This window comes from Charadrius vociferus, unplaced genomic scaffold (genome assembly GCF_000708025.1).
Source record: "Charadrius vociferus isolate BGI_N301 unplaced genomic scaffold, ASM70802v2 scaffold362, whole genome shotgun sequence".
Lineage (NCBI taxonomy): Eukaryota > Metazoa > Chordata > Aves > Charadriiformes > Charadriidae > Charadrius > Charadrius vociferus.
Genome location: NW_009647052.1, coordinates 1,110,343 through 1,130,655, shown reverse-complemented (window position 1 = coordinate 1,130,655; position 20,313 = coordinate 1,110,343).

Sequence of the window (20,313 nt, the reverse complement as noted above, 5' to 3'; positions counted from 1 at the left end):
TTTCACAAGAACCGTGTTTTTAAAATTCTCTATCCTTTATTGTTATTTAATATTATATTTGAATTTGGTATTACTTGTTTGGAAAAAAACGCATTTGTCAGCGTTGCATTTACTGTGTTTATTTCATTAATTATTTTAAAGACTGGCTGCTATAGGAACACATGGCAGGCAAATCTGACGTTATAAAAATAGAACATATGTGTTAAAATCACTGTTCATTCACACTACTGACTCAATATGTTTTGCTTATTTTTGGATGGCAGAAACTGCATTTTATCGAAACAGTTTTCCATCTGTCTCATGGCACTATTTGGGGTTGTGATGCAATAACATTCTAATCCTGTAAAGGGCTCTATGAGGAAGAAACATATTTGTCATCATGGTACAAACTGTTCACTGCGCTTGTCTTACTTACGGACTAAATCATACAATCATAGAATCATTTTGGTTGGAAAAGACCCATTGAGTCCTACTGTTAATCTAACACTGCCAAGTCCACCACTAAACCATGGTGACTCCACCACTTCCCTGGGCAGCCTGTTCCAATGCTTGACAACCCTTTCAGTGAAGATTTTTTTCCTAATATCCAATCATCTAAACCTCCCCTGGCACAGCTTGAGGCCGTGTCCCCATGTCTTATTACCTGTTACTTGGGAGAAGAGACAGACCCCCACCTCTCTACAGCCTCCTCTCAGGTAGTTGTAGAAAGAGATAACGTATCCCCTCAGCCTTCTTTTCTCCAGGCTAAACAATGCCAGTTCCGTCAGCCACTCCTTATAAGACTTGTTCTCTAGATCCTTCACCAGCTTTGTTGCCTTTCTTTGAACATGCTTCAGCACCTCAATGTCTTTCTTGTTGTGAGGGGCCCAAAACTGAACACAGGAGTCAAGGTTGGGCCTTACCACTGCTGAGTGCAGGTGGATGATCAATTCGCTAGTTTTGCTCGCTGCACTCATCCACTAAGTGGTCACCTTGTCATAGAAGGACATCAGGTTAGTCAAGCAGGACCTGTCTTTTGTAAATCCATGCTTTCTGAGCCTGATTGCCTGGTTGCCCTGTACATGCCTTGTGAGGGCACTCAGGATGATCTGCTCCATAACCTTCCCTGGCACTGAGGTCAGACTGACAGGCCTGTAGTTCCCTGGATCCTCCTTCTGGCCCTTCCTGTACATGGGCGTCTCTTTTGCTAACCTCCAGTCAACTGGGACCTCCCAGGTTAGCCAGGACTGTGGGTAAATGATGGAAAATGGCTTGGTGAGAAATTCTGCCAGCTCCCTCAGTACCCTTGGTGGATCCCATCTGGTCCCATAGACTTGTGTATGTCTAAGTGGAGTAGCAGGTCACTAATCATTTCCCCTTGGATTATGGGGGCTTCATTCTGCTCCCCATCCCCCATTCCAGCTCAGGGAGCTGGGTCCATGGAGGACAACTGGTCTTGCTATTAAAGACTGAGGCAAAGAAGGCATTAAGGACCTCAGCCTTTTTCTCGTCCTTTGTCACTATGTTTCCCCCTGCCTCCAATAAAGGATTCGGATTCTTGTTAGCCCTCCTTTTGCTGCTAATGTATTTATAGAAAGATTTTTTATTGTCTTTTACAGCAGTAGCCAGATTAAGTTCTAGTTGGGCAGTGACCCTTCTAATTTTCTGCCTGCGTAACCTCATAACATCCTTGTAGTCCTCCTGAGTTGCCTGCCCCTTCTTCCGAAGGCCATAAACTCTCTTTTGCCCTGAGTTCCAGCCAAAGCTCTCTGTTCAGCCAGGCCAGTCTTCTTCCCCACCAGCTTGTCTTTCAGCACATGGGGACAGCCAGCTCCTTCACCTTAAAGATTTCCTTCCTGAAGAATGTCCAGTGATCCTGGACTCCTTTGCCCTTCAGGACTGCCTCCCAAGAGACTCTGTCAAACCAGACTCCTAAACTCTGGAGGGCAAGTCTGCCCTCCAGAAATCCAAGGTGGCAGTTGTGTTGGCCCATCTCCCTACTTCTTCAAGAATCAAAAACTCTATCATTTTGTGGTCACTATGCCCAAGACACCCTCCAATCATCACATCATCCACATGTCCTTCTCTGTTCACAAATAACAGGTCCAGTGTGGCACCTTCCCTAGTTAGCTCACTCACCAGCTGTGTGAGGAAGTTATCCACAACACACTCCAGGAACCTTCTGGACTGTTTCCTCCCTGCTGTGTTGTACTCCCAGCAGACATCTCGTAGGTTGAATTCCCGCACAAAAACAAGGGCTAGTGATCATGAGATGCCTCCCAGATGCTTACAGAATATTTCATGCATCTCTTATAGACCATCCTGGTTGGGATGGTCTATAACAGACTCCCACCATGATATCTGACTTTTTGGCCTTCCCCCTCATTCTTACCCATAAACACTTGACCCTTTTATCACCATCATTAAGCTCTAGACAGTCAAAACTCTCCCTAACATACAGGACTACCCAATCACCTTCCTTCCCTGCCTGTCCCTTCTGAAGAGTTTATAGCCATCCATTGCAGCACTCCAGTTGTGTGAGTCATCCCACCATGTTTCCATGATTGCAACTATATCATAGCTTTCCTGCTGCACAACAGCTTCCAACTCCTCCTGTTTGTTGCCCATGCTGCGTGCATTGGTGTAGACGCACTTCAGTTTGGCTATTGATCCTGTCACTGTTTGGGAAGCCCTAATTCCTACATGACTGTTCTCAGGTGCTTTGGTGGTTTCTAACACATCAATAACCCTTGTGTCTTTGCTGCCACATGGATTCCCTGCCTCCACTGAGATGGCAGACCTAAGGACCTCAGTAGCACACCGTCTCCTAAACATTCGTCTGCTACCCCCAGATTTATCTCTAATGAGCCTGGAAAGAGGTAACACTATAAGCGATACAGCTCAATTGGTTATGGTAAGACAAAACTATCCCAGCAGAATTATTTTCTTGAAAAATTAAACCAGTACAGGCTCTAAAAAATATGTGATTATTTTTTCCATGTAAGGATTGATAGTAATTAAGGTTTTTTGATTTTCCTATTATTCGGTCCGTTCTTTTTTACATTTCTGGTGTTTTTAAACTTTAATGACCACATTTCTAACTGCACTGGGTAAGTTATAGAGTGAGATTGATAGATCTTTGTGAAGTTTCTGTACTGCGTATATGACAGATGAAAGAAATTTAATTTTGGAGAGGGTAAAATGGGAAGCACAAGTATGCAGAGATTTTTTTTGTTGAATCTCTTCATTTAACTTAAGAAATGTACTAATGAATTGCTTAACAAATGCAGTGCACACACCAGTATCTGAGACTTATGGGAACAGATTTGCTAACTTGCATCTGTTGCTGTTGTCAGCATGTTTTTAGTTTGTCTTGTGTACAGAGCAATCCCACAGCAAATCGGGCCTGTAACTTATTTATCCCTGTTAATGTTAATGAGCGTATGTGTCTAGCTACATATTACTTGTCTGTGGCTATTTCTGGAAGAAAATTGTTTTCCCCTGTGCTAAACCCACAAGAACAATGTGTGTATGGCTTTCTGCAGCAAAAGATTGTTAGTGCTATATTTCACTTTCCTTGCTCTTTTCACTACAGTATGATAGTATAATATTTCAAAAATAATCCTGTGTATTTTACATTATAGTTCATAAGTCATCCTTGAATTGTTACTCAAACATTTCCTTATAAGGATGAATAATTCTTGGATTAACATCTGTCCAATAATGTTTTGGGCTTGTATCAGCAATACAAAACAGTTACAGCAGAAATTAAATTTCGGTTGTCATTCCCAGTAAGAAAAGGTGATCTCTGGTAGATGCATATAAGAACTTTTGCTCACACAATCCATGTACTGATTATAAACAGCTTCATGTGCTCTATATTATGATTTTGTGTCTTCAGGAGGTCCCTATTTTCCTGCTAATTTGTGCTGTTTTCCACAGCCCAATTAACTGCAGAAGATACTGGAATGTTTGGAAGCAGAAGCACCTGCTCTCCAAGGGCCAGCAGAGACTCAGGTGTTACTGATTTGCATGGACAATCAGCACATCCATAAAAACAGATACGTGGCAGCAGTGAAATGCTTGGTGACTGGCACCTCAGTGGAGGTGGAAACTGGCCCCGTGTTGTTGGCTATGCTGGTGTTTGTGATGGCAGAGAGGCTTTCTCCGCCAACAGTGACCCAGCCCCTCTCAGGCTACTCCTGTGTGAGCTTTTACAGGTGAGCACGCTCTAGCTCTGCTACAGTCCTAGCAAACGTGAGATGGTTCTTATGCCTAGTCGTTTCCAAGCACAGGCAGGTCCAGCCCACAGGGGCTTACAAAAAGTGGTTGTTGATAAACCATTTGCTGTCCTTGGAAAATCCACACACGTGATTAGCTAAGGAGAAGGGAAGCTTTCAGGCAGAAGGAGCTGGAAAGTTAAAGCCAACTGTTTGCACCCAGCATGGGTCTATTATGTGATGGAGAACTGAACTATCACGCACCCTCAAGATCAGTTTTATCTGCCATTCCCAGTGTAAACATTTGAATGCACACTAAAACAGCCTAGTTCAAGTGCTTGACACATTGAGAAGGAGAATTCAGGCAGGCATGATAACGTATTGCCAGCCTGAGCTCTCACTTGGGCTATTTGGGTGCACCAGGTGCCAGGCAGGATTACTGCAGTCCAGTCTATCAGCAGGTTTCCTGTACATGACTCTTCCTATGCACTTGGTAGATGTTTCTGATGCTGGAGCCAGGATACAGCTGAGTTTCAGACATCATGATGTCTGGCAGGTATAAACCTTAGCTTTGCAAGACAGACATGACCTAAGGATGCTCAAGTAACAGGGATTCTAAAAAATTCTGGGGAACACAGGAAGAAAAGAAACACAGTACAAATCCAAGTAACCTTTGAGAAGCTACTATGAAATGTAAATACATTTCTTTATTGTTTTCTTATTCTGCATCAGTAGATTTCTACTTTGGAGGCAAAAGATAAGTAGAAATGTACCGAATTCTCCAAAATACCTCAATGTCTGTTTATGTGTACTTTGAAGCAGGCACAAAAATTAATAGTGATGGCAATTTCTATTACAAAATATATAGATTCTGTGTCATAATGACATTACATTTGGCGCAGAACCCAGTCTTTGCCAGTGGCCAAGAGTAGGTGCTGGAGAGGAGAATAAAAATAGCAAGAAAATGGTAACATCCACCAGAATAATTTGGTCTATGAATTCTTCACTTGAGGCAGTTTTTTAGTCCTCGACTAATAGTTCTTGCATGAATGTGTGTAATTGCTTTTAGACTTTTTGACATGAATTCAAGAGGTTAAGTGGATATTGTGTGAAGAATACCTCCTCCTGTTCACTCAGAACTTGTGATGTGCTGACTTCCTCTGATAGCCCTCCATACACCTATTGTGGGAGAGTTCAGAGGGGCCAAGTACCGGAACAGCAAAAAAAAAAAAAAAAAAAATGTTGTAGATGATTGATATATTTTGCAAGAGCACTTATACAGTCTAAGTAAAAGCCTTTGGCCAAATGTGAGAATACTCAAACCTGAAGGTGTTTGAATCCAGGTCCCAGCTTTTACATTTCGTACCCATTTCTAAAAAAAAAAAAAAGTCCCCAAGGCACATTTGTGAAAAAGGTCTGAAGCCACTCTCTGGGAGGTTCCCATGAACTGCTCTGAGGAGCCATGTTGTACGGTCACCCTCACTGTGATCTCCCACTGCGGTCAGAGGCAATTTGGAGGGCAGAAGGCATACAGAACAGCCAGTGCAAACCTGTGCTGCAGGTCGCAGATTGTTTCCCTCAAAGCATTCGAAATAGCAGACACAGCTGGGGATCATTTCCTTTTCCAAACAAACATCACAACCTGATCTGGCTCCTCAGATACTTTAAAATTCCATTTTCTTCAAAAATTCATCCAAAGTAATATATTAGAGAAAAGATCTTAAAAGCGCTATGACTAAAAGGGCTCTAGGGAAACAAGATGAACTGATTAGACATTTTTGTGCAGTTTGCTAATTCGGCAACTCTTACTCTCATATTTTTGGTACATCTAAAAGTAAAGTATTCATTACTCTATAAATAGCTTGTCGGCTAGAGAAGCAGAGTGACAGACCATATATTATTTGGTTGCTTTGATTTAAAAGATGTGCTCTATTCTAGCTCCTACAGAGTATCCATGCATATGTGTAGCTTTTGAGGGACAGTGTAGTGATTGCTTCTGTCTATTTATTCATCTCAGGGTCCCGCAAACAACAATTTTTATCCACATGAAGGAATAGCTCACAGGAGGATGTGATGGTGACTGGCAGGCCAAATCTAAATCAATATTCCTTGGTTTATACTGAGACTGGAATGCATCTATGGAGAGACAGCAAGGATGATTTATGAGGAATGATAACTGTAAGGTCAATAAGCCTTTGAAGGACAACCATTGCTAAAAAACATTGCTAAAACTATTTGCATCCTTAATGCTCCACTGTCTTTAAGAATATTGTGAAACAAAGCCTTGCTGTAGTACCTCTGAACTTGAGGTTTTGTATCTGAGCTCTCAAGGCTGTAAGTGGGGATGGTATCTAGTCCACACAGGTCAGAGATCTTCCACCTGTTCCTCAGTCCAAGATCAAATAGGTGAATATGTTTACTTATAAAAGTGTGCTGCTCTCAGGATGTATTAGGCAAACACTGTGAGAAGATGTTGGTTTTCAGTGGATTTGAACTCCATCTCAAACATTTCTGAGAAAGTTTCCCTTAGTTTTGTTGTCCTTAGAAAGACTGTTCAATGACTGGGAATATCTCTGAGCTACCACCTTGTAAACAGCTGCTGCCATTTTTGGAGTTCACCACCAAATGCTTTTGTGCTGCTCAACTTGAGTAAGCCCATGGCATCCTTTTCTCCCAGCCTGTATGCCTCTAGCCTGTCTGTTTGATTTACTGCCCTTCTGGAACAGTTTCAGTCTTCAGTCTCCTCCAGATGCTTGCTGCCTTCTTTTCTCACAGCACCCTTCAAATTTACTACATAAATTCACATTGTGTACAGTTGGGTTTTTTTTTTATAGTAAGTATAGTAATATAGCAATAGTAAGACTATAGCTTGAAAAAAGCATGCTCCCCATTAAGAAAAGATCTTCTAGTAAGTTGTATATACTTCTTCTGCTACAAAGTTTAGACATGTGAAATAAAACAATGAATTGCTTTTTAAAGCAATAGCCTTGTTCAAATATTGTCTTCTGGACAGAAAGGTTGCTCAGGTACAAGCATTACTCTGGGTTCCAGTCATATATCTGTATGTCATCTACTCTTTAAACCAACCTCTACATATTATACATACCATTTTAAAACAAGAGCTTTGTATGAACATAAGGTTTGTGATAGTGCATGGGGTTTGTATTTGGATGCTTCAGCACCTTTTGTAGAAACGATGTACAGAATTGCACTCGTGGCAGCCAAAGTGGGACATTTGGCTCTGTGCAGCCTGTGAAAAAGGACTTTTAAATGGGGGTGAACCTAACTGTTGTTTGCTGGGAAGAGATGGACGCTTGTACAGCACATGAGGGAGATGCTGAATCTGGTAGCCTGACAGAGGTGAGGCTGCGCAGCTCCATGCCCTGGGTCCAACCAGTAGTGATGTTGAGCATGTGTTATTCCCAGTAGGAGCACAGGCATGTGCGTACACGTATGCAGTGCACGTATCCACATGTCTGGAGACACAGATTGACACAGACAGGCACACAGCACTGGCACAAACACAAAAAGCATCAATGTCATCATCATGTTCTTGCTGATCAGGAAGGTGGTCTGTTAGTGGAAAATATGTATATACGTACGTACGGCGTGGGTACCCCCAGCAGCCGGGCTGTGTGCTCTCCTGTGATGGGCCTGGGAGGAGCTGGGCTCGTTCTTATTTGAGTTGCCCCATCTGCCGTTGTTCCTCTGTGCTCCTTTCCACATCTGCAGAGATGAGCTTTTCGTCGCATAAGCTGACGTGTAGTATAAAATTAAAAATTATCTGCTTTGAAATACTGGATAGCAATGGCATCTGAAGAAGTCAATAGAAATCAACAGCTGCTGTAGTATACTTACAGGCAATGCTCAGCAAATGTTAAATGTTAACAGCCAGCACCCAGGCTACAAGGGTAACGTCCCCTCTACACTACGAGATAAAAGTGCCCAATAAGCTGTACTTGGTTTTGCCTTTGCAAGCCTTATGTTTGCTTTAGTTTTCAGCAGAGAAATGATGTGAGTTCTGAGTGTCCATTTGTCATCTTGCATCACAACACTTCTGTTTAAACAGAGCTCTGGGGTTCAAAATGCTGAGCAGAAAATTCTCATAAAATGGAATAAATTGAAAGCTTTTACTCAGATATTCTAGAAAAAAAAAAGTGAAGCTTGGCAAAATTACATCTGCAGATTTGACCTTTATGTCTCCTTGTTTCCTCTTCTGAATGTTGAAGATATGATTGTAAATAATAATAATAATAACAGTAGTAATAATGTAGGGTTTGGTGTCTGATGAAATAGCCACGCTTACACAGAACAGTGGCTGCCCGAACGCTTTTCCAGCAGCGTGAATCCTTGGATAATACTTGGCAGTGCTTTTCCACTGGTTCCCCACATTAGGCTTTGTGTTTCTTACAGAGGTGAGGGATTTGGGGTTGTTGGGAGACATGAAAATAACGGGAATTCAATCAGATTTCACTGAATTTGTCACTTTCCTCCAACAAATGAGTGAGATGTGAAAGTTTAATGCATGCAGCTGATGTTTGCTAAGCCTGAAAAAGATGGCTTTCCAGAACCTCTATGCTTTTGGGCTCGGGAACACATTCATGAGCAGGGGAAGGTCACGGCTGACACTGAGCAGCTGGGCCTGTTTTCAAAGTTCATGGTCTGGGAGCAGTAAGATAAACAGCAGCTCAGCAGAGTCCTACTAAAAAATAAATAGAGCATGTTATCCCCAACTTTTGAACAATTAGGAAAAAGTACCATCACGTTGAGCACGGACTTTATTAGCTATACTTTTAAAAAATGTCCAGAAGGTCCTGATTTGTGGGAATTTGGTTTTGATGTGGAGGAGAATAATACTGTTCATAGCAGTTAGATTACGTATCCCATGATCTTTTTGAAAATAGCAGATTGGTTTTCACATGAATCAGCTTCCTTTATGTACAGCTGATACCCAAAGATCAGTTCATGGGGCTGACTGTATATTCCAGCTAATTGTGCTTAAAGTTTTATTATGACTAAATTTAAAGGTTTATTCTCTATTTCCCCCCCTTCTGTTTACAGCTTCATACAAAAACGGCATTCACGGAGTGCTGGTCTCAGAGCTGAATGTGAAATTGGTGGTCTTGAACTAGACTCCTGTAAATTACCATGTACTTGGCCCCTCTTCTCTTTTTTAAAAACAAATGATGATAATATCTATTGGTTTTCATTTTAATGCACTAGAATTAGCTGTAATATAAGTTTTCCAAAGCACTGTAAGCAGAAGTATATAAAGTTGTGCCAAAAAGACTATGACTAATAGATCTGAAGAAAATCCTGGAAGTGAATGGGTTCCACTATCAGACTGCATTAGGCAGAACTCATTTGGCAAATTTACTAGGTTTTAGGGAGTATTTATTTTTATTTTTCTTTGTTCCATTTTTGCTCTGTGGAACCAGAAAACCACACACTATGTAACAGCCATTGCATGGGAAACTTGTAACGTTTTACAGAAGAAAATAGATTAAAAACCCATTATTTTTTTTAATAAGAACTTGTCAGTTGCTTTGTTGAATGTGAAAGAAATACCCAGAGAAAAGTAGAGAGCCTTGTTGGGTTCTTCTATGCACACCCTATAAAAGTGTGTATCTTCACACCTTCGGCACAAACAGCTCCAAACCATCAAGGGACATCAGAACTGTGTTATTGCATTCAGGGAAGCTATTAAAACTTAACTTTTTCTATATTTCATACCTTGAGCGGTTTGGCAAAATGAGGATTGAAGAGATGAAAATAATAAAAAAAATGAGGCGAGTTCACTGCCCCTTCCCAAGCCAGGTGCCTGATTATTTTTCAAATTTAAGGTTTGGCTTGACAATGAAGAATCACTAGTATTTGTCTAAAGGGATAAAATAAAATGTATTTGTTAGACTGGGCTTAAATGAAGTATGTCTTAAAAATTTTTTTGGAAGGGGTAAGTGTTTGCAGATATTTTTGCATTTTTTTTCAGCTATAAGTCAGCACATACACTGTTACTTTTAATATTGTTGAGTGCTCCCATGTGTTTATTTCAGTTCTTAAATGCAGCTGTAGCCTAGAATTATAAAAATTCTTACAGGGTAGTGTTTTAAATATTAAATATTTAAATAGTGATATAATGACCTAAACCAAACAACAATTTACAAGCTGAAACTAAACACAACCTTATCTTATAAGGAGCTCCAGGGCAGAGGTTTTCAATTAGTCATCTTTTATCACAGGTTGCTTGAGGTGTTTAAATGTTTTGGTTTTTTCCCCCTCAGACTCCTGTAACTTAGGCTCGGGCAAGTGCAAGGAATGGTCATACTAAGAAAGGAAGTATATTTTTTCGGGGGCAGAAGAGGTATAAAGATCTAATACAGATGCAGTAGGAACATACAAATGGACAGGCTGAGTTATTTGACTCATGGTGGGATTGAAGAAACATGTTTGCAGGAAAAGAAAGTTAAATAAAAAATGCTCCAAGGTCAGACACAGTTTTGGTTTGATTTCTGGTTCATTGGTGTGACCAGATCTGTGGTTTAAGAAGCGATAACATGTTTTTTACAGTTGATTTGTTACTTTTTAATAGCTGAAGCAGGCAGGTAGCTTTAGAGTTTGTCAGCATCTGAAGTAAAAGATCACAGAATCCACCACCAACCGACAAAGTGGAAAACAACCACAAATGCCTTTTTCTCCCAAGCTGCTTTCCACTGGTTGGTCCCCAGCATGTACTGGTGCAGGGGGTTATTCCTCTCCAGGGGCAGGACTTTCCATTTCCCTTTGTGGTCATGAGGTCCCTGTCCACACATTTTCCAGCTTGTCCAGGTCTCTCTGAATGGCAGCACACCCATCTGGTCTATCAACCACTCCTTCCAGTTTTGTATATTTTGCAGCCTTGCTAAGGGTACAGTCTATCCCATTGCCCAGGTCATTAATGAAGATGTTAAACAGTATTGGCCCTAGTATTGACCCCTGGGATACATTACTTGTGACTGGCCTCTAACTGGACTTCGTGCTGCCAATCACCGCCCTTTGAACCCAGTTGTTTAGCCAGTTTTCAGTCCACCTCATTGTCTGCTTCTCTGGTCTGTATTCCATCAGCTTGCCCTTGAGGATTTTATGACTGACAGCGTTGAAAGCCTCATTAAAGTCAGCGTGAACGATATCTACTCCTCTCCGCTTATCCACCAAACTAGTCATCTCATCATAGAAGACAATCAAGCAAGTCAAACATGATGTCCCTTCATAAATCCATGCTCACTACTCACAATAACCTTCTTATCTGTCATGTGTTTGGAAATGACTGGCTTTCCAGAATTAGTTGTTCCATCATCTTCCCAGAGATTGAGGTGAGACTGGCTGGTCTGTAGTTTCCTGGATCCTCCTTCTTATCATAGAATGGAATCATAGAATCATAGAACAGTTTAGGTTGGAAGGGACCTTAAAGATCGTCTGGTTCCAACCCCCCTGCCACGGGCAGGGACAACTTCCACTAGACCAGGTACACCTTCCACTAGACCAGGTTTGTCCCACCTTTCTTATAAGCCCCCTTTAGGTACTGAAAGGACACAATAAGGTATCCCCCAAGCCTTGCTTCTCCAGGCTGAATAACCCCAACTCTCTCAGCCTGTCCCATTGTAGGAGAGGTGTTCCACCCCTCTTATCATTTTTGTGGCCCTCCTCTGGACCTGCTCCAACAGGCCACGTCTTTCCTGTGCTGAGGGCTCCAGAGCTGGACGCAGTACTCCAGGTGGGGTCTCATCAGAGCCAAACAGAGGGGCAGAATCACCTCCCTCGAACTGCTGGCCATGCTTCTTTTGTTGTAGCCCAGGATACAGTTGGCCTTCTGGTCTGTGGCCACACATTGTTGGCTCATGTCCAGCTTTTCATCCACCAGTACCCCGAAGTCCTTCTCAGCAGGGCTGCTCTCAATGTCTTCATCCCCTAGCCTATATTGATATTGGGGGTTGCCCCGATCCAGGTACAGGATCCTTCTTGACCTTCTTGAAGACACAAGTAACACTTACTTCTTGCTATCCTCATGTACCTGTCCCAGTCATGATGATCTTTCAAAGGTGATACAGATTGGCCTTGTAGTGACACTGGGCAGCTCCCTTAGCTGCACTTGTGGTTGCATCCTATCAGGCCCCACAGACTTAAGTATTTCCAGTTTGTTTAAATGTTTCCTAACCTGATCATCCTCCACTGAGAATGTCTCCGTTTTCCCACGTTCCTATTGACCTCAGGGACCTGGGATTCTGGAAGTCCAGTCTTACCAGTAAGTACTGAGGCCAAGAAAGCAGTGAGTAACCTGACCAGTTTCCTTTAGTCTTCCTTTTGCCCTTTTGCAACAGATACTCTTGTAGAAGCCCTTCTCATTGACTTTCATGTCCCTCACCAGATTCAGCTCTAGGTGGGCTTTGGGGCTTTCCAAACCCCATCCTGATACATTCAGTGTGTCTATATTGCTCCTGGGTCACCTGTCCCTCCTTCCACCTCCTGTGGACTTATTTCCTAGGTTTGACCTTAGTTAGGAGCTCCCCTTTCATTTGTTTGTAAGTATGAGGTCCAGAAGACCATCTTCCCTCCTTAGCTCCTCAATCACCTGTGATAGACAGCTTCCATCAATGTACTCCAGAAAACCCTTTGATTGCTTCTACTCTGTCATGTTGCTTTTGTATGTTGATCATTGAACCCAGAGTCATGCAGTCAGGCTTGATGTGTTTCAGGTTGCCTTGGCAGCATTGTTGGTGCCTCTGTAGAAGAGTAGCAGCATATAGCAGACCTAGGGCCAGACAAGCCTTAGCAGCCTCTCCACAGTATCCCTGATCCAAGCCCTTGGCAAGCAGCAAGATCCCCTCCCTAGATGATGGGTCAGCTGTGCAGATGGGAGCCTCCATCCATGCAACAAGGAGACTCCCACAGCGACCTGATGGTGCTGTTATGGTGCTCAAACACTACTGGCTTGGAGGCTTTGTGGATACGTGTCACAGCATCTTCTCTGCTGACCCCCTTCTGGAACTGACACCCTTCTGGAACTGCAGATGGGATAGAATTCATCCTCCTGGTATCAGAAGTCACCACCTTCCAGCCTTTGCTGTCACAGTAGTCTCCATTTCCCAGTCCCACAGGCACAGACTCTGCCTCCCTTTCATAGAATCATAGAATGGTTTAGGTTGGAAAGGATCTTGAAGATCTTCGAGTTCCAACCCGCCTGCCATGGGCAGGGACACCCCCCACTAGACCAGGTTGCTCAAGGCCACGTCCAGCCTGGCCTTGAACACCTCCAGGGATGGGGCCTCAACAACCTCTCTGGGCAACCTGTTCCAGTGCCTTACAACCCTCAAAGTGAAAAATTTCTTCTTAATGTTTAATCTAAACCTGCCCTCTTCCAGTTTATATCTGTTCCCACTCGTCCTGTCACTACGTGTCCTAGTAAAAAGTCCTTCCCCAGCTCTCCTGTTGGCCCCCTTTAGGTACTGGAAGGCCACAATAATTTCTGTTGGCACAGTTTGGAGTTCAGGCCTGGTACCTACAGGGTTTTGGAGAACCTCCAGCCAATCTGCTGTTTGCTGTCCCTGATGCTGCACAGCCTGTGGATCCCCTTCTGCAGCTCCCTCAGTTGGCAGGATGGGCCCTACCCAGCACCCACACCCTTTAGGCAAGGAGCTCTGGACCAGCCTTGGTGAGAGGCTCCAGGCAACTCCAGAGCTGCATTTGCCCTTTGGGAGCTCACTGTGGGCTGAGGTCTCTGACATGCTGTGGGTAGATGCTCCTGGGGGGCTGGAGACCATACTCTGCCACATGTCACCACCACTGCCTAGCACACAAACACCACACCCAACAAAGTTTCTGGACCACTTCTGATCTAGGACCAGCAGTTATATGGGCACTTACAGCACCTGCTGACAAGGTGTTTGGTCCTCACTAATGAGGACCCAGCTGGAAACTAAAAAGCTCAAAGCTCCCTTTGATCTGGAATTGCTGACGGAGCTGGTGAGAGGCCACTAGAGCTTGCTAGCAGGCAATGTCTGCTGCAGAAACCCTCAGCCAGCAGCAGCAGCAACAGCAATGGTAGGGGCGGCTGCATTGAGGTTCCCAAATAGCTCCAGGAGTCTTCCAACCATCCCAAGAGAAGTTCCAGAAGATCTTGAAGCAAAGCCCAGGGGCTGCTGAGCAAACTGCTGCGCGTTGGCTGCCTCTGCTTGCTATGTTCTCCTGTGGGCCTCTGCTGTGCTTGTGGTTTTAGATTGTGCTTCAATGCAGACAAATGTTCCAGGGATTTCTTGCGAATGCAGATGCAGTATGAAAGATGAAACTGGATGCAAGTCAATAAAAAGAGAAGGGGAACTGCACTGTTTGGAGTGCATTTAGTAGAATCATTTATGATGCCAGCAGCTTTACAGAAGGTACTTTAATTGCCTATATGAATTTGATAAAAACAGAACACTGAAGTGTGAAAAAATTCCTTAGATTTAGGCAACCCTGATAGTTTAGATACAGATGGGCTAGAGTCTTAGCTGCCTCTAGGGATAGGAAGTGGCTATTGATCGAGAAAGAGTTTTAGAATATTTGTACTTTGAGTTGTTAAGATTATGTTAAATCCTTTATTAAGCAGTGAAGTTCTTGGATTTTGCTCCATGTTCATAAGCCTTGTTCAATTAAGGTATCAATGAAGCTTACAAAAATACTTCTGTTGAAGTCAACATACTTTGGAGCAAGCCCTGGGTATCCAAGTTATGAATATCATGTACATTTCTGTTCACAGTGCCTTCCTGCATCCTTGCAAATGTTACATGAAAAAGTTTCTATAAACACAAGAAGAATCCATTGGACTTTAAATTTCTAGAAATGCTGAAAACTAGGGAATAAACTATACTTGCTCACATAGGTAGAATTTGCAGCTATGTAAAGTGATTTTGTTGCTGCTTTTTATGTATGACACAGTTTTTAAAACTAAAATGTATATATTCTACATCACAACATAGAAAGCAGTTTCCTGGTTGTCTGCTAGGTTAGATGGCTCTCTGTTGCAAAAGTGTTTATCTTCAGACAGGAAAGGATCATAGTTAAACTATGGCCAGTCTTGCTTTTTGTCTTACTGGGGAATATACTTTATGGAGCTTGAATCATGTTTGTAGTTCTTTCTTGAACCCTTTTGAGTTAGTCAGCATTCTTCTCAATGTGCTGGCAACAGAGTTAATTGCAGTATTCAAGTAGTGGCCTACTTATAATTTCCTTGCCGCCCCGAAACATCACTTTAGTTTCCTTCAGAATTACACTCGGAATTTTTTCACCTTGGCATATTTTTTAAACCAGCTTAATGCCCTAGACGATGTAAAGGTTTTGTTCTTTAGCTGCAGTGAAGGATTTGGCAATAGGCTGTTTGACTTTTTAAAACAGGGCTATATTCTGTCAGTTACAATAGTTTTGCACATAATTTTAAGATTAGAATTCTGTCTGGTTTTGTGCATTCTTCAATAAGACCCAGCTCATATTAATTGATCTGAACTGAGCAAAACCATGTCAAAGAAAGTATTATTTTCTATCGGTGAATGCAAGTCTTACACTGGTAAGGTGGTATTTTTCTAAGGTTCTTAAGACACCTACTTTCATATATTGAAACTAACTGCATCATAGACAAGAATAAACAGGCACATTGAGGAATTTGTACAACCTTCAGGACAAATCACCAACATAACATTACTTGAAAGCATTTTCTTGGCTCAGCTATGTTTTATCATAACAGACATCCAAAAGGTGTTTATAAACACTAAGATGATTTGCATTGTCTGAACTTTAATGACAGATTAGATGCTCTTCCAGAATTCATCTCTGTAAGTTGCTTCAAGCAGAGGATTCAGGTATAAAACACATATATATTCAGAGTTGTTCAAGTTGCCTCTGCATGGTTATGTTAACTTTCAAGTTGGGCAACAGTGAGTGCATGGGCAACTGAGACAAACAGCAAAGGATCTCACAGGCTCCTTACAGTTTCTCTATTCACTTGGAAGCTGTGGTTTAGAGATCAGCTTAAACCCACCTAAGCTGGCACAGCTGCCAGAGGTGGCATTCAGGAACGTGCTTCTGGGTTGGGTGAAGGAGGAGGGTGCACTGTCCCTTCCAGTGCCAGCATGGCTGTAGTTTTCTTAAACCAGCTGCTAAACCATCCCCTGTGGAACTACAGTACATAGGAGAGGGTGTGCGTGGGACTTCAAAATGAATAGGGTTTCTAGCCTTAAAAATCCCATCACAGAGCTTGTTGCTGGTAATGCAGACACAACGTCATCTTCAAACTAGGAATGTTTTGTGTAAGTATTGTGATTTCCACCTCCCCTCTTGCATTTCAAAACTACTAGAAATTACTAGATCGATTCCAGACGATCGGGAGATAGAACTGATTTACAGCTCTGTTCCACAATACACTGAGTGGAAAACAGTTACATCAGGTTCAATCGAAGTTGTAGTCATTCATACTTGTAAGTGTCCACTTGTTTTACTTTCAATATGTTGAGCAATATATTTGCTCTATATATTACAAATACGATTGACTATTCTGATATGAAATAGCTTCTGGAAAAAGTACGTGGGTTAGTTTCCACGATGCATTTCGTATTGCTGTTCTCTTGAAGTAGCTCTCAGAAGGGAAACCATCACTTAAGTCATTTGCCCAATCTGGCTATAAATCAGTGGAGACTACACTGCAGAAAATATTCCTTCATTGGCAGGCGCTTCGATGGGATGACCTCATCATTTTTTCCATCTCCAGTATGGAGGTGTCTAAGATTTATTACAATCTTAATATAAATTCAAGACTATGGATATGTTTTTATGACTTATTGTCATGACAATGACAAAAAAAAAAGGCCAACATAAGTACAAGATAGCTTTATAGTGTCAGGATATTAAAATATGTCAATCCAAGTTTATGGTGAAATTTAAGTAGGAAGCATCTGAAAATGGGATATTTTCTCATCTCTGTTCTTTTCTAATAGATAAACTAATTAATTCTGTTACAGAGAAACAATGTTTTTCCTATCAATTCAATACATGACTTAAAATGAAAATGACAATTTCAGGATGATTTGAAAGTAATGTCATTGCTAATCTTTCTGGATCAGATTGCACATAACCATGGTCCATATTGTGGCATCAGATTACACTAGGAGCCAGATCTAAAAAAGAACACAGGCCTGAATAAGAAAATATAGGTAGACTTCCTTTGCCTTATTCAAAGATGTAGTCTGACTACTTCTTACCTAATAGTTCTCTCAGCCTGAGGTTTTTAAATGTCAGTATTAACAACCTTTTCACCCTGAAAACTCCCAACATTTAACCTAATGATTAGATGTCTGCCTTCCCTGGGATAGATCTAACCATCCCTGGAATCCAGAAACAAGGCAGGAACAAATATAATAATACCTGAATGACTTTTCTGATATTATTGGGCAAAGTAAACCCTGAAAAGACTTTCAGAAATGCTGGTGTGAGGGTAATAGGAGCTGTTACTGAAAGGTTGCTAAAATGCTTAGAGAAAAGCTCAGGAACAACAGAAGAACTAAGATTGTGAGGGGAACCCCTCAGATAGGGCAAGAAGGTCAAAAGGACACTCCTTAGGAGTGAGAAGGAAGGCTGGGCAAGACCGCAGAATAAAGGGTTATACCAGACAATGGAGCAAAAAAAAGGGAGTCTGGAAGCCATGGGATTTGCAATACCATCTATATTCTACAGATCCTACTAAAGATGAGAAGGGGAAACTTAGTCTTGGGGGAACGCAGTTGCCATGTAAAGCCCAGCTTCAGTTTTTCAGCACTAATCTGTGGAAGAAGACACAAGCTGTGGGCACAAACAAGTGTCTGCTTTGTCCTCAGCTCAACCTTGCTCCTACTGTACGTACAAGCCATGTGCTGAGTGTGAGTCAGGACTGATCTGGCCTTCCTGGAATCCAGATCTTTTCAGTGGGTGATAGATCAGACCACTGAAACTATCCAGGCTACTGTCTACAGGATGTTGGACCAATTCCTGAGGTCATAACTTCTCCCCCTTCTGACTTAATCACATTTCCTATTCGTTCTACCATGCAACAGGGAAATAGGTTTAACAGTCGTTTTGCCATACCCTTTCGTAAGGGTGAGATCTCAGGCACATTCTTGATTGCATTTGTCAGCAGATGCCCCAGTTACACAACGAATACAACAGCCATGGTGCGTATTTGGGCTTAAATTCTGCAGCTGTGGTCTCTAGGAAGAGCTCTCTTGTGCCTGGCCTCTGGATGACAGTTTGGACAGTCCTTCTGAGCCTTCTTTAACCATGACCATTAGATGGCCCTTTCGAGCCACCTTTAATGATAGGCACTAGATGATCGGGATACAAATACTCTCCACCTAAGTCACAGAAATCACCCGACTACTACCCCAGACTCTAACTCTCATTGGGCTACTTTGTGACTGTGTCTCTTTTTTTTCCATGCAAATTTGATAATTCATCTTTGTCTTGTTTGGTTTTTCATCTGCAATGGCCCAGCTATTCTTTGCAATCAAGTAACACTGCAAGCATAGCCACAAAGTCAGGGCCACTGTCAAGAGCTTCCTGAAGCAGGAGAGTTCAAGCACCCCTTCTCCAAAAACACCCTCCAAAGGCACGGTGTGTGTGGATAGCAACATCAGGCAGACTCTCTGAAGTATATACAATGGCCTCTTTTTTTTTTTGTTTTAAATTTTTGTGGGATACGAGAATGATACAGAAACAAGAAACAGAAACCCAAGTCAACATCACTGAACTTCCAAAAAAAATTTCATTGAACATCCCACACACCTAAAATTCTTTTTTCTTCACCTGTGGTTGCTATGTGAGGATGCTCTCTCTACATGCAAAATATGTATAGTACACACAGGCAGGAAGGCTTAAGGTGAATATGCAGTGTGCAATGTGGCATGCAGTCATGATGTCTAGGGAAACTCACCTGGGAATGCCTGGTTGATCAAGCTGGGTGGTGATTCCCCAAGTAGTCTCCAGAAAAAGATTGTTTGAGAGCTGCGCGTTGGTTAGAGGCACTTGCCTCTACTGAGCCCATGAGGTTTTATCTGTTACACGACAGACAACTGAGGATAATACCAGGGAATATCACATCCTTGGGATGAGCTGGCACAGTTGAATGTCAACATGGTTGACAAAAAGGAATTTGGGGCTGGCAGGAGACTGTTTGTAGGAATGATCTGGGAAGAAGTGTAGAATTAGACAGATGCCATCATTGGCCTCAAGCAAAAGGGGAAAATGGTGGACTTGGGATGTCTGGTGATCCAGATGGCTAGAGCGTGTGAGAGAGAAATGGGAACACGAAAGGTGAAAAAACCTGCCAGGGATAACGAAGTAGCTGAAGAAGCTGTGCATGAGCAGATATGGACAGGACAGATGAGGAAGAGGGAGGTAGAAGAGCAGCTGGTCATCCATGTTGTCTGTGGTGAAGAGAGGCATACAATGGTGAAAGGAACGTGTGGCGAAGTGTGATCCCTATGAAGGCAATTATGAGGAAAAATAGCCTCTTGCCCATACTATTGCATTTTCAGGTTAAAATATGATTATTTATAATAAATATCATATATGACTAACTTTCAGATAAAGATATTTAATTAAATGACAAATTCATATGTCAGTGAAGTCAATGGCAAAACTCCAGGTCAAATCAGTCCAAAGATGCTACCAACTCAGTATGAAACACTGCTAAAGGAAAAAAATCTCATTTTGGCTTTACATAAAATAAGTAGATTAACTATAGGAAAAGTATTTTTCCCGCCTTCACCCCTGTACTTTCCACCATCATTCAAATGCCCACATCCCTTGAAGACTTCAGAACTGGCTGCCCATTCACAAATGTCTTAGTAGCTATTTATCATAATCAAATGTGTTGGCCAAATGTTTTTCTTGGACTACCAGCATGCAACAGTCTTTTTTTAAGCAGTTGTTGCTTCCATGTTGTTATTCCCTCACTGTTGGCTGCTGTTCTGTGATTCAGAGTTTTTGCTGGTGATAATTTGTTTCAGGTCACAGTGTTCATTGGCTTAACTTCTCCAGAATACCAGGTATTAGGAAGGTAAATAGATATGATCATTGTCAT